At 39.8% G+C, this 15,944-nt stretch overlaps 1 protein-coding gene across 1 annotated transcript in view; it reads right to left on the bottom strand.

The window, feature by feature from the left end:
- The window catches only part of clstn2 (calsyntenin 2), a 404,311-nt gene that overhangs the window by 193,221 nt on the left and 195,146 nt on the right, over window positions 1–15,944 (bottom strand). The gene's annotated exons all lie outside the window — the stretch shown is intronic.

Below are 15,944 nucleotides of genomic sequence, written 5' to 3'. Positions count from 1 at the left end.
ACCCGTGTCTGCGTGGGTTTCCTCCGAGGGCTTGGGTTCCCCCCATTTATCTAAATTGACTGGTGTTATATAGATGGTTTAGAGTTTTCAAAGTGTTGGCAGCATGATCTCATTGTGTCCCAAACCAGCATGTATCTGCACACGACAAGGGACTCAGCCAAACCAGACGCCTGCTCAGATAATGCAGGGTTTACCAACCCTGGTCCTCAGGACCACGGGGATTGACTGAATCCCTTTTCAGGTGCAGATAGACACAGTTCAGCTCAAACTGAACAGTCATTCATTCACAGTCTCTAAAAAATCAGTCAGTGAACTTAGCTAGAAAAAAAGGGGCGGCACGTTGGTTTGTTGGGTCAGTTCTGGTTCCTGACGGACCCGTGTCTGCGTGGGTTTCCTCCGAGGTCTTCGGTTCCCCCCACTTATCTAAATTGACTGGTGTTATATAGATGGTTTAGAGTTTTCAAAGTGTTGGCAGCATGATCTCATTGTGTCCCAAACCAGCATGTGTCTGCACCCGACAAGGGACTCAGCCAAACCAGACGCCTGCTCAGATAATGCAGGGTTTACCAACCCTGGTCCTCAGGACCACAGGGATTGACTGAATCCCTTTTCAGGTGCAAATAGACACAGTTCAGCTCAAACTGAACAGTCGTTCATCCACAGTCTCTAGAAAATCAGTCAGTGAACTTAGCTAGAAAAAAAGGGGCGGCACCTTGGTTTGTTGGGTCAGTTCTGGTTCCTGACGGACCCGTGTCTGCGTGGGTTTCCTCCGAGGGCTTCGGTTCCCCCCACCTGTTTAGAAGAACCATTCTGTGGTTCCTGATAGTTTAGGATCTACTAGAAGAGTCACAGACGACGACTTCCAGCTTTTTGTTGTGCAGGACGACTACCCAAAAATTACAACTTAAAACAAAAAGAAATGATTCAATTTGGCCCCAAAAAATCAGTCACACTAAATTCTTAGTTCAAAATGAAAAGAGCGCCCTGTGGGTTTCCTCCGAGTACTTCGGTTTCCCCACCCTAATTGTCAGCGATTGGCTTGTGACTGAAAATTTCCCCTCCCTGAATCGCCACCTTATCGTGGTGGAGGGGTTTGAGTGCCTGAATTTACCCCCAGGAGCAACTTTGTCAAAGGCATTTGCTTTTCCTATCAGGGACAGGGCAGATGCAGCTCCTGGGGGGGTCAGGCAGGACTAAGGGCGATTCAAAGAAACCTCATGAATACAGAAACAGCAAAGATCCAGTTTTTGTGCCTTAAACTAAAGTCAAAACATGACATGAAAGTCATGTTTTTGAAGTAGTTTATTTTTCCAAAAGCACAAGTTCAAACAAAACTCAACTCTGAAAATAAAAATATGCACCAAATATGGGACCCAACTGGGTCTAACCTGAAAGAAAGATATTGGATTAATCTGGGCCCACCACCTGCAGGGGAGCTCAGAAGGGGCCGGTACAACGTGGTTTGGATGCCAGTTGATGCCTCGACGACCTAAACCGCGGTCATGAAACTGGGGTTTTAGGGTGTGCAACGTCACCCTTCTTGGAGGGAAGGAGTCTGACGTATTGTGTCAGGTTCAGAGGTACTGGCTAGATATAATTGGGCTCACCTCCATGCACAGCCTGGGTTTTGAAACTCAGTGTTGGATTCCCTCTGGCTTGCTGAGTGTTTAATTGTCCCACCCAATACTCAGTTGCTTTCAATCTCCTGCTTAGGCTTTAGCATACACGCCCTGCTCCTTCACTCACTTGCTGCCTGAGTACACGACGTTGTAGCTTGGAATTTTGTCCTTTGGACTGTTCATCCAAAAATCCAATTTAACAACATTTAAACCAGTTTAAATGTTAAACTGGTTCATCCGAAGGACAAAATTCCAAGCTACAACGTTGTGTCCTCTATCCACTGCAAAGAGAACTGCAAAGAACAGTACATAGGAGAAACCAAACAACCTCTACACAAGCAATTTTACCAACATCGCAGAGCCAACTCAAGTGGACCTGAGTCTGCAGTGCACCTCCACCCGAAGGCCACAAACCACTTGTTCCACAACAGTGAAGTCCAAATTTTATCCAGAGAGAAAGGATGGTTTGAGCGAGGAGTGAAAGAAACCATCTTTGTCAAGAAGGATAAACTTTCTCTTAATACGAATGGTGGTCTCAGGTTTATTCTTCTATCCATCTATGGCAATGTTCTGAAACCCAAACAAACGAACCAGTTCCACCTGGGTCGTTAACAGCTGAAAGAGATGACCAGGTTGGGGAGGGAGTCATTGTCTCCCCAACCCCCAGCTGAGGACAAAGGACTCTTAATGACCCGAAACCATGTAGTCTAAGTGGACAATACTGTCCAGTTTCAGGTCTGACCCCACCCCCATGAGCGCATATAAACCAGCTCTATTACCAGTTAATTCAGAATTGACAAAGCCTTTTGAAGAAGAGGTGAAACGTCTTCAAGTTTAAAAACTAAGTCCAGATGACAACCTTTAAACCTAATATGATGGAATCTACCTGGATGAATGTCTTCATAGACATGTTACTTTTCAGTTATTTCAACTAAATTAGTTTTACCCCGGTAGTTGTTTTTCCCCCCAGTTTATTAACATGCAATTTTATGTAACTTCACAAAAAACAAATATATTCTAAACAGTGATTTTTTTTCAATGGTGGTGCAACTACAACTGTAATTTTTGAACTATATGATCACAACATTTTTGATAAATTTTACACAAAAAAACATTTATGTTTTCTGAAACAAAAGGTGAACATGTTGAAGTTTTTATTAGTTTTTCTTTTGTCTTAATCAAAGATGAAGTCTTTGAAAACTAAAAAAGGACCAGACGGCGAGTGTTCCTCTTGCTTTCTGTGGGATCTTTGTGGTGAGGTGAATGAGGATGAAGCAGGCAGGTGGTGGAGCGTGGAGTAGAGAAGTGGCTTGGGTGGAGGTCTTGAGGTCGAGATGGTATGACGGATCAGGAACGTGAGATGAACCCAGGTCGGCACTTGGTGGATGAGGTTGGTCCATAGTAGGCAACGAACTGGCGATGAACACTGGAATCAGGCCATCCTAAATACCACAGGGTTGATTTGGGAAGCTGAGGAAAGTGCCGGCAGCTGGGTCCAATCAGTGGGAGAAGAGGCAGAGAAGGGAGGGGGGAGAGGACTACCGGAGGAACTTTGACAAAAAGTTTGTATTACTTCCATTTAAGTTTAACTCAATATTTCAAAAGTGACTGAAGTCTGAAAGCGAATTTGTCCTTCAATCCAGACATCATTAGAAAAGTGTTTCAGTTAGAAAGATGACTTGGACCAAACTCTGGGATGTTTGGCTGTTAAGAAACACAAACCTTGAAGGAGAACTAAACTGTTGACCTCTGATTTCATTAAGAAGATTTCAAAACTGTTTGATGTGTGTTTGTTGTGGTTTCAAGACGTTTAGCAGGGAAGACTCATTGTAAGCTGAGACGCTGTCAGTTGAAGAGCCAATGCATTATGGGAGATGTAGTGCAAAAACTGGCGCCGATGGCAGAGAGATTAGCGTCTCTGAGCTTCATTGTTTTGTTCACTTGTTCCACGGTCTGACACCGAATTCTGTGGAAAGCTACACCGCTAAAGACGAGCTTTAGCTGGTATTTTTGTTGGAACTGAGAGACTTTATGAGCAGAATAAGAACAAGGAAGTGAAGACTTTAACCACTTCTGATTGGTCAGACTGATAACGTATGATTGGTGGAGACAGTTAAAGGGGTGGGACTTTACTGAAAACAGAGCTGAAGCTGCAGCTAAATCATGGTCATTCTTATCATAGTGTCTTTAATAGAATCAATTAAACACAAATAAAAACATATTTTGAGATATTTTATATTCCTAACTACTCAATGTTTTATCAGGGCCTGTTTGGATGAACACAGAGCTTCTTTTTACAAGGCCTGTCTTTCTCTCAGAACTACATGTAAAGCTTTGGAACTAAAGGGTGTCGTTTTAGAAGATTTAAACTTAGAGTAAACAGCATCTAGATTATTGGTGAGACAAATGTCCCCGTAGTTAGTGAATTGTTTGGTTGCAGTTACTTTTGTTTTTGTATCTGGCTCCAACAGGAAGTCATTTTTTTTAACTTTCTGTTATGTTCAAGTCATGTCAAGTCCAAGTGATGTTGGGACACGCCTTAATCCTAATTAAAGCCTCTTTTTTAGCAGATTCATGTAGATTGAGTTGTGATTAGATTCATATCATATACAGTAATTAGTGGCTGACAATACAATTTATGGTCAATATTGGTTCATTTTAAACGATCCGATTTACTGACCTAAAATGAATAGCCAACATTCAGTTTTAGCCAGTTCTAAACTTGACCATCTCTAATGAAAAGTCTCTGTAAATGTGCATATGTACGCAGGTTTCTATGTTTTCGCATTAATGTGTAACCTCACAGATTTTTAAGGCTGTTTTCGGCTCGGACACAACGTGCCACCATTGAACGCATTGTTAAACCAGGTTGAATTTTGACCAATCAAGGACTCAGATTTTGTAGCAAGGTAATGATGGTGTCCCTTTTAATTCACAAAAGTGCCAACCGTTTGAAAGTGGATCATGAAGGAGAAATTAATAATTGCGGTTTGTGCCCGGCTGGAATTATACGACAAGTCTTTCGTAAATCGGAAAAGAGCTGTGAAGATTCAAGATTTGCACCACTTTGACATTTCACACCAAGCCTCCTGATGGTGGACATGAGCTAGCAAACAGCTCTTTATTGCTTTTCCAGTGTGAGAACCATGAGCTTTACATGCCCAGTGTGTCCATATCTTTACCATAACACAACACTTTACACTAGCAATGTCTTGTGTTTCGATGCAAAGCCGCTAAAGAAAAGCTGCTTCTCTCCACGTCAAAATAAGCTAATTTACAGTGATTGTGTAAACAGTCGAAGAGTTCCATTCTGTTGTGTGTTATTTATGTGTCGCAAGGGACAATCCAGTGTTAAGGGTAAAGCTCTGATCCAAAGTATTTTGATGGGAATTCTCCAAACCTTAAGCTGTTTTCAGATTGGATACATTTGGTCCGCTTAAAGTTAACCAGTTTATTTCTCCAGATAATCCGGAACAAATTTTCAGTCTGAATGCACCCAAGCGGACCCTGTTCTGGGACCAGGAACTGCTCTCTGACCCGTCGTTGGAGGTGGTCCCGGTTCGTTTCAAATCTGACTGAGCTTCGGTTCGCTCTGAGATTCCTCAGTCTGAATACAATCCGGCCTCGGAGTGGAACAAATGAACCAAAATGGCCACCGTAGCTGATGTAAAGAAAGAAGAAAAGAAGCAAGGGATGAGCCGCGGACAGATTTAAAGCAACGATTGTCGTATCAACAAGAAAAAAGGCTCTAACTGTTTATTTGTTTGAACATTTATTTTAACACTGCCGAAAAGGCTTCTCATATGCTTTCCTGTGTGTCGTTATGCGGCACTGCCCGAGTCGTCATCCTAAAAGCTACCTTGTAGTTCCTTAACAGAATCTCTTAAAACAATGCTATAGAAACACAACGATGGGACTCAGCAACTCACTGAAATGTGATCAGATGAATTCAGGCTCATCAAAATAACTTTTAACATCCACATTGCTTCTCACTGTTTTCTCCACGATCTATATGTCTTAAACACATATAAGCCTATATTCTTACGCGATGTCTCCTCATCACTGCAGTTGCTAGCATCCTCTGAGTTAAAACACACAGCACGTCCTTGTCTAACCGCCTTGCAGCACACCACGCCGTACCAAAATAGAAAGCCTTTGTTCTAAAAGTTCAGATCTGGTAATCAAAATTTAAAGTTTTAATAAGTTAACTGTACTGATAAGAATTATAAAGTGCAACACGTCAGTCTTTATCTTGTTATTTTGACTTGCCCTTGTAGTTCCTGACCAATGCTGGAAGAGATCTTTAAGTCACGTGATTTTGTTTCCAAGCTTTGGTCCAGAACAGAGCGGTCCGCTCGATGGCAGTCTGAATAAAGACCAAAGTTCAGGACTCGATCTGGAACAAAGGATTTTTCAAGTCTGAATACACCCTTAAGAAAAGATTTAAAATTGAATCTGCCTCTTTTGTAATCCAATTTGTTTGACCTGTGATACACATAAGTAGCAAAGGCTGATCATAGTTCAACGCAAACATGGTACACAGTATCATTCATTTTTACCAAAACAGACTGAGTAGAATGCAGAAAGGAAATGGAAGCTAACTAAACTGATGTCAGCTTCTAAGACTCCATGTACAAGTGTCACACTGCCGTCCAACTTACTGGGCAGCACGACCCCGGTCAAGAAAACATCAATGGTATTTTGTCTTAGCAGCTTAAAAAGTCTGTTAGCTCTGCCAAGTGTGTGCTATTTCAGCCCCCCACCTCCTTCTAAACATCAATAAAGTTAATCACAAACCCCAGCGGGGGCTGTGTCAATTACTCCAACTTGGAGAGGGGCCAAAATCTTGTTGTGTCGAAGTCAAACTGTCAATATCAAGCTGGCATCCAATGTAGCAACAATCTAAAACGTTGCAATGGGCACAATCCCCTCCGTTTAATCAGCTGGCTGTGAAATGGACTCAGAAACAGTTCACTCAGAGCTTTCCCAGTTAGGGCCAGGAAAATGTATATTTCACTCCAGTGATGTGAAAACTTCTTTTTCATTTTCTGTTTTGAGGCAGATGTTGCATGTTCACACTGTTTTTGTGCTCTACGTACAAAATGTGAGGCAATTGAACGTGCATTGAAAGTTAAACCAGTTGAATTTTGACCAATCAGGGACTCGGATTTGGTATCCAAGAAGTGCGTTAAAGAACACGCTAAATGGGCGCGTCACGTCCCCGGTGTGCACGTGGCTCAAGGTGTTTGTTAAAACATTAGATAATGTAGGAACATGAAAACGGACTCAGTTCAAATAAGGCTAAACTATCAATTATTTTCATAGTTTAATTGTCTTATAAATTCAGCCTAAAATGGCAAAAACCCATTTTATACAGTCATTGAGATTCTTAAATTTTTCACATATGTGCTATTGCTCTTACCTCAACGTTTTATAGCAGTGGTCTCCAACATTTTTCAGATCACCTATTTTTACAGACCGGGGTTGAAGTTTGCATTTAATATTTTTTAGCTTCCGGTTTCTGAAAAAACTATTTTTCACTTTAAAATGCCACTACAAGAAATCGAGTTTAAAAAAATCTGAAAACATTAATCGTTTTTTTTTTTTTTTTGCACATGGCAAGGATGCCGTGAAAAAAAAATGTTGATCTGTAGAAGTTGTTTCTCATTTGTAAATATTCAATAAGATTCATTGAATTCCATAATAACACAGGACAGTCAACCCAGTCTCTGATCATCTTTCAGAGCAAAAAGATTTTTCATATTTTTATTCTAAATAAATTCTGATTCATTGTGTATTTATTTTTAACACAGTAACATTTTCTGTTTGTTTCTGAACAGCTGCTTGTCAGATCCCCCCTTCCTGTCCCTTTTACAAGTTTTCTCAGATCAGAAACATCTTCAGCAGATTGGGATCTTTATTTGATTACATTTTTGTTCTCTGTAAAATGTTTGCGGCTGGTTCAAACTTAGACTTTGTGATGAAGACTAAGACGTCAAAGTGGATGCTTACAACCAGATGCTAACTTTAACCGCGTCCGACTTTTAAGGTGTGGATATTCAGTCATTCATTTTTTATACTGTTTTTCCCTTTCGGGGTCACGGGCTGCCGGAGCCTATCCTGGCCACTTATGGGCGAAGGCAGGGGGCACCCTGAACAGGTCGCCAGTCTGTCGCAGGGTGGTGTGATGGATAAAAAAAGTAAATTAAAATGAAACAACCATCGTAGAACTGGTATTTTCTAAATATCCAAAAAATGAGGATCCTTCGTGGTTCTGTCACTTCAGTCTCTGTGTGGGTGAAACATTCGAGAATCAAACAGAGCGGCTTCTGCTACATGAGGACAACTGTCTCCATAAATCCATGTAGAGGAAAAATCCCTGTTTGTTCTGTAAACAGCAGTTTTATGTTTCTGTGAAGCCTAAGGCTTTTCTTCGGTCTCCTCACTGGCTCTTCTCTACAAAGAAACTTTCCAAATACATAAGTACATGAAATACATAAATACATGATTTTGTTTGTTTTTCCTTAGCTTTTTAGCTCTGGGCTTTTGATTTAGTAATACGAGCAGCTGCTTAACCCTTGTGCTATCTTAGATGACCCCCCCCCACCCTTCCATTGGCGTGTTCTCCCTACCATGACAAAGGTGGATAAAGGTGGAAAGATTTCATGTAATCCATGGACACCAGTGAAGATCACTAATCATTGAAGAAAAAAGGTTCAGAGCACTGTCTAGTGGGTCTAGATGACCCAACTCCCAATGTTAAAGTGCCAAGGATGGCACAAGGGTTACAGTCGCGTGTTGAGTCAAGACAGACGGATGTGGTGAACAGAATCCAGTAGTTTTCTAAAGCAAAACTCCCTTCAATATCAGCAAATTATTAAAAAAAACACAGAAATAAATGGTACCGGTCTGCATCCCAGGGGTTGGGGACCACTGTTTTATAAGAAAAAATGAGGGAAAAACACATTCACACTGAATAAGAACCGAAGAAGGACAGGAAAAGAAACTGCCAAAAGCATGAACAAAATACTGGAAAGGCAATTACATTAAACGCGGAGTGAAATCAATAGATTCTATTTCCCAACTCCCCACATGAAAATGGCCTCAGGGGAGAACATGTGTCCTTGTCTAAGCGAGGCCACTTAGAGTTCAATGTGTTCAGATATCTGCATCAAAGTTTATGACCCTTACTAATGCCCCAGAGGATGTTCTCTATGAGCAACAAGACGAAAGCCAGCCTGTGACCCGACTGACATCCTTCCTGATGGCAGATACGCTATGCTGTTTGTTGGTGTCTTCAGTCAAATGTCTTTTCAAGACACAACTATGTTTTGACCATACTAAATTAGATGTAGGTTACCAGAATAAATCTCTAAAAAGGTCAGTCTTGATAATAAATGGGAAACAGATATCCTTACCTTTTAAAAATAGAAGGAAGTCAAATATTGTAAACCCTGTTCACTGTCTCACAGGCAAGACACTAGTTTTTAGCCAGATAAGATCAAAAAGTCGAGACACCTATCAATAAATGGAACACCAGCAATAAATGGCTGAAGGTAAAAAACCTTTTCTTCTAGTCATCGATCACTGTTGAGGGTTTCCTTGGCTGACATGATCTTCTACACGTTCCCACAGCGAGCTTCTTCCTTCAAGTCTGCAGTGAAACGGTTGCATCAGTGTCTCCCAAACACAAAGGCAAAATGCTGGGAAGCACAAAATGCTCCCTGTAGTGTCAATGGAGAGAAGTTTTCATCGGGCGCATTGTGAGAGAAATGACTGGAATTTTTCTTTCACCCAGGTATTGTGGCACCAGCGGGTCACTACGGCTCACTTATACTGTTGAAATTGGCCCAGGGACCAGGCAGCGCAGAGGCGGAGAAGTCTCTGCCAGACGTGTGTGATTGCACTGTGCTTTGGAGCAAGCCAGCACAAAATGGAAGAGATTAGGAAGCAAGATTATGCATCACATGCACTGCATTTGTCTGTTTTTCTAACTGCGTATGTTTGGCTGTGCCATCCTTGACAATAACAGCGTTTCCTCTTCTGTGTGTACTTTTACTTTTTCCACCTGTATGCCTCCTGCAACATGAAAGCTGGGAGGTCTGAATGAGACCAGCCGACACAGCCAGTGCAGCATCTTTGCTGTCATTTATTTCTCACATTCTCTCATTTATCCTCGTCATTCGCCTTTTTCACATTCAGCAACTTAATAAGTGCCTCTCCTGTCTGCGCCATTTCAGTGCAGCCGTTTTAGAAATGTTTTTTCCCTCCCTCGTTTGCCCTTCAAGTCACTCTGTCCTTTTCACCTTTTGAAGAATTATTTGAACTAAAACTAATTTAGTGGCTAAGAACCATGTCAGGCAAACCATTGCTGCATTTGACTTTTTTTTCCACTTTTTGACATAAGTGTTTTAGTTTTACATCAAAAAAGGTTTTCTAAAGCTGCGTTCACACCGCCCTCGGCTACACGTTGAAGTGAACGCTTGGGATGGACAGTCAATGTAAACGCAGGTAACCGTGCGTCCTGGGCTTCTGCATTCAAAACATTAACGTTCACACATAGCTATGCAAGTTTTACAACTGTTTTTGAGCTCTACATACAAAACATTCCACTATTATACTTGCAATGAAAGTTAAACCTGGTTGAACTTTGACCAATCAGGAACTCAGATTTAGTAATGACGTATGGGTGGCGTCCCTTTTAATTCATGGAAGTACCAGCCGTTTGAAAATTGATTATAAAAATTAATAATTGAGGTTTGTGTCCGGCTGGAATTCTATGACACTTTCAGGTATCAGAATAGAGCTGTGAAAGAAAAAGCGAGATTCAGCAGAATTATCACCACTTTGACATTTTGCACCAAGCCTCTTCCTTGTGTGGGTTGTGGACATGCGGTAGTGAACAGTAGAAAAAGAAGCCCCTCCCTGTTTGTCCAGTGTGAACACTATTGGATAAATGCACATCTAAGATCCCATGACTTGAGCGTCTAATGCCTGATGTGTTTGTAGCTTCACACTTTCAGAGCTACTTAACTGAACACCAACCCTATAGACTTTGTACTTAAGGTTAATAGATTCAATAAAGACGGTCATTTCGCCAACTTCTTGCTGGAGAAAGGGGGAAAAAATCCTCTTTGGTCAGAAACCAAATACTAGGAAATCCAAGCTAAAGGGGTCATATTGAATAATGCACCAAAACACAAATGCAACAACATTCTATTCCTTTAAAAATGTAAAAAAATACATTTAGAAAAGTTAAAGTCATCAAAGCGCTGAAAGATGTTAAAAAAGTAGGTTTGATTTGAAATGTACTTTAGCTGATGACATGCATAGATGTTTCATCTTCACTCTGGGATCAACCTTTAGTCACACCTCTTTTCCTCTATTCTTCACCTTTTTTTAAAGGTAAAAGAGGCACACACTCAGGAAGCTACGGTGGCCCTGAAGCACAAATTACACCAACAAATCATTCAATGCAAAAACATTTTAAAGATCACAACAATTAAAAAGCAACAAGAAATCATAGAAAAACAACACGACATTTTAGAAATCAAAACAAAATTCCAAAAACAAAATACTATTCCAAACAATGGGACAAAAAATTGAAATGAAATGTTTAGGAAAACAAAACTTATTTCCAGAAATCCAAAAATGTTAAAAAATGAAACCTAATATGGAATACTGTGGGTCTTTTTTGATTGGATGATGATTTTTGGTGTTTGAGTTTCTTCAAAAGTGTCTTCAGTGTTACTGCATACTAATAAAAGTTTCATGATTAGTACGGAGCAGATCCAGTATTGATTCATGCTAAATAACTTTGTCATGAAATGATGGACAAACGTCTTCGTCCAATCAGCAATGTCCCTCAGTACCTACCTTTTCTGGGGGGTATTCCAGGAAGCATGTTTAAACTAGCCTGACTTTAAAACTGAACTCTGGCTGAAATCCGCCTGAACTTGCTTACTCTGGGTATGTCGGTTCCAAAAGACCGGATATGAGTTGCCGTAATTAAACTCGACTTGGTAACCCTGGGTTAATGCACGTGCACGGCATGTACATACAGACATTCTCAATAGATCGCCGATTTCTGGAGTCACCATGGAAACGCGTGGAAAAAAAGAAAGCGCTATACTTCGGTGAGACGGAGTCTGAGGTTTTAATGATGGCGTATGAAGATTATACGACCATCAAAAAAGTAACATGGCTGCATCATCAAAAGAAAGAGTTTCTGCTTGTAGTAGAAGAACAGACAAAGTAAACGCACAAGTTTCTGATCTTATTTCCATTTTCCTTGTGACGCATACATCTATATATAACTTATCCAATTTTGCCACCTTAAATGAAATACTTCTATTGGTAACAAATAATTGAGTAAAATTTAATCAACCTAATTTCTTACGTCTATAAAACTCAATAATTGTTTATACAACTCAAATTTATGTGTTTATCTAACTAAATGTCATATTACTCCAATTCAATTAATATTTTTTCTATCTTAATTAATTACATTTCTTGATCTCTCATATGTCTAAGTATGAGCCGGCAGATATGCTCATTTTTATAACAATAAAAAGGACGGGAAAAAAATGCACATTGCGCACAACTTCATTAAAGAATTTTCCATCAATGTCATTACTCTATACACTCGTAGGGGTGCTATATAAACTCATCATCTTCTCCCTCACTCTCACTCATGGTGCAGAGACATAAGCACAGTAGGACTAAACAACTCAGCAAAACATGGCACAACACAGTAACACAGCTAAACAACTAAACACATTTGGTCAAAAAGCCACACTTAAACAAAAATCGGTCCAGACAGGCAAAGGAAATGGTATCCCACAATCCTTTGCGGTGCCGATCTAACACCAGGACCAACGTTACACCAACTTAATTGAATTAATTTCAATGAAAGTAAAATAACTGTCTGAAAACTGCGTGTTATTTTTAAACTGACTTAACAAACAAATGATTTATCTTAACTGAAGCAAATAACTATGTTAGATAAAAGTAAAAAAGTTTAATTTTCCAACATCCATATGTGGTCTTATCACCCTCTCATGGTGGAAAAAGTATTATCTGAGCTTCTTATTCCACTAAATCATCTTCAAATGGACACGCCATGCTGCTTCACCTCTCTGAAAACAAACTAACCTTCAACTAAACCTGCTCCAGACCAGGTTATGTTCAGAGCATGAGTTGCCATGGCAACTTGACACACCCTGAAACATACCTCCATTTCTGGAACCGAAAACTGAGGTTATCAACTTCCTTAGCCTCAAACTTACCGTGGGAGCTAGCATAACCTGCTTTCTGGAATACCCCCCTGGTTTCTCCTCTTTGTTTTCTTTCATTATTTATTTGAAAGGAACAGGACAAAATAAAACGGTTTCAAATGCCTCTGATGTCCACAGGACATACAGCTAACAGCTAATTTGCAGATATTTCCTTTTGATTTCTGGAAATTACTTTTGTTTTCCGAAACATTGTTAATTATCATTGTGATCTTTAACGTGTTTTTGTGTCGAGCGATGTGTTGGTGGGATTTGCACTTCAGGGCCACCGTAGGAAGCCCCACTCATCACAAATGTCAAATTTTGCTTCTTTTAAAAACAGAAGTGGATCGCTGATCGACACAAAGAATGATTTGTGCGGAGAGGCTTTCTCTCAATAAACGAGGGGTCGTCTTTGCTACTCTTCAAGAGTCTGCAACAATTAAGAGAGTGGATATTGGATGCCAAGAAGAGTGAGGCCAATCCCGGTCAAGTGATTCTGTATCCTGGAATCATCCGTGTCCTGGAATCATCCGTGTCCTGGAATCATCTGCTCTGACGGCTGACATTTTTAATGAATGACACTCCCAGCAATCATGAGAAATGTGGCATTGAAAGAATCAGTACTAATGAGAGCTTTGACAGCATGGGTTCACATGCAGGCGTTTAATCAATCAAACTACTTCAACAACAACAATAAAAAAGTGATACTTCATGTAAATGAGATACTATCATCACAGTTGATTTGTGAAAAATGGTGCTTTTACCTGCACATCAACGTGACCCGAGTAATACTTTATTTTCTTTATTATATGATATTCTGAAATATCAACTATGAAAGCAAAACTTAAAGCAATAAGTCTGTAAGTCGGGCAGATGTAGGTCAGTCTTTCCATAATTAAAAACTGGCTCCAAGGAGCCCAGCGTGCCATAAAATTATACAGATTATGCAGATCCAGGCTGATGGATCTACTAATGGAACTAATTACAGATCATATAAGAAATATAGCTTCTACCATAAAGGGTTTAGAAATGCTCTCTTAAAGCGCTGGGATTGGTGCTCAACAGCCGCCTGATATAACTGTCAGAGATATGTGGAAAGGACAAATCTGTTTTCTGAAAGAGTTTGCAAAGTCGCCAGGAAGTGAGAACGGCCAATGGCATGGAGACCTCTGCTCTATCAGACCTTATTCTACCACACAGACACACAAACGAGCGTCAGTCAAATGCATGAACACAGAGAAATGGAAATACTGCACATCCTGAGATCTGACTTTGAATTCTCATGATCTTTTAGGATTCTATAGCAAAAGTCCTTCCATTCTCTCAATGTTTAGTCAGTTTTTTATTGATAAAAAAGCTTTTGTTTGTACGTAAATCTATTCTGGCTTTTGCAACTAAAATGGTTCCACCAAGGCCAAACCATGATGGTCCCTCCACTGGTGCCACTTTTCATGAGGCATTTCAAAGATTTCTTAAATGGGATGGAAATCCTCGGCTGCTCCTGACTGACTCCAGCGTGTGACAGAGCAGGAGACTCGTCCTGCTCCAAGGGAACCAAAGATAAAGAAAAGAGTCACAGGGTGAACAGAGGAGTCAGCAATGGACAGAACTTCCACTCAAGCCACTGCTGTAAAATTAGAAATAATTCAAACTATGAACAGAGACAAGAGTTAAAGAAAATTGCAGATAAAAGAAAAGAAACTATGTACTGATAGTCCCACTCCGATCCTCTTTTGTTTAATCTAAAGCGTTCCCAGTGGTCTTTTGATTATGATTTTACTGTTTTAGCCAGAATCAAAAAACCTGTGTCATTTTCTAGGACATAGTTTCTGCAGAGCGGCAGGAGTTCATTAGAAATTCACCTCTGAGTTGTGGGCGGGACTATTGCAACCCCGCCTCCCCTTCCCCAACGCATTGCTGAGAACTCTCTGTTTACTCACTCTCCCTCTAGCTTACATTCGTTCTGATCCAGATTCCAGCTCAGACCAGGAAAACAACGAAGTTCATGGATCTGTTGTTGTTCATGGATCAGAATGGAGCAGGGGGGTATTCCAGGAAGCATGTTTAAACTAGCCTGACTTTAAGCCTGAACTCACCATGGAAACGCGTGGAGAACAAAAAAAGAAAGCGGAACACTTGACACGGAAGTGAGATGGAATCTGAGATTTTAATGACAGAGAATGAAGATTATACGTCCATCAAAAAAGTAACACGGCTGCATCATCATCAAAAAAAAAAGAACATACAAAGTAAACGCACCAGTTTCTGATCTTGTTTCCATTTTCCTTTTGACCCATATATATATATATATATATATATATATATATATATATATATATATATATATATATATATATATATATATATATATATATATATATATATATATATATATATATAACGTATCAAATTTTGCCAATTTAAATGAATTACTTCTATTGGTAACAAATAATTTAGTTAAATGTATTAAACCTAATTTCATACGTCTATAAAACTCAATAATTGTTTATACAACTCATATTTACGTATTTATCTAGCTAAATGTCACATTACTCCATTAATCTTTTTTCCATCTTAATTACTTATATTTCTTGAACTCTCATATGTCTAAGTTTGAGCCGGCAGGTGTGCTCATTTTTATAACAATAAAAAGGACGGAAAAAATGCACGGAGTGCAAAAATTTATTAAAGAATTTTCCATCATTGTCATTATAACTCTGGTGGTAGAGGTGCTATATAAACTCATCATCCTCTCCCTCCCTCTCACTCATGGTGCAGAGACGTAAGCTTAGTAGGACAAAATAACTCGGTAAAACACAGTAAAACACCTAAACAACTAAACACATTTGGTCAAAAAGACCCACTTAAACCCAAATCTGTCCAGACAGGCAAAGGGAATGGTATCCCAGAATCCCTTGCCAATGCCAATCTAACAGCAGCACCAAAGTTACACCTACTTAATTGAATTAATTTGATTGAAAGGAAAATAACTGTCTGAAAACTACGTGTTATTTTTAAGGTGACTTAACAAAAAAATGATTTATCTTAA

Source organism: Oryzias latipes, chromosome 13 (assembly GCF_002234675.1).
Source record: "Oryzias latipes chromosome 13, ASM223467v1".
Lineage (NCBI taxonomy): Eukaryota > Metazoa > Chordata > Actinopteri > Beloniformes > Adrianichthyidae > Oryzias > Oryzias latipes.
The sequence above is the reverse complement of the archived record's forward strand: the minus strand, read 5'-3'. Positions and strand labels throughout refer to the sequence as shown.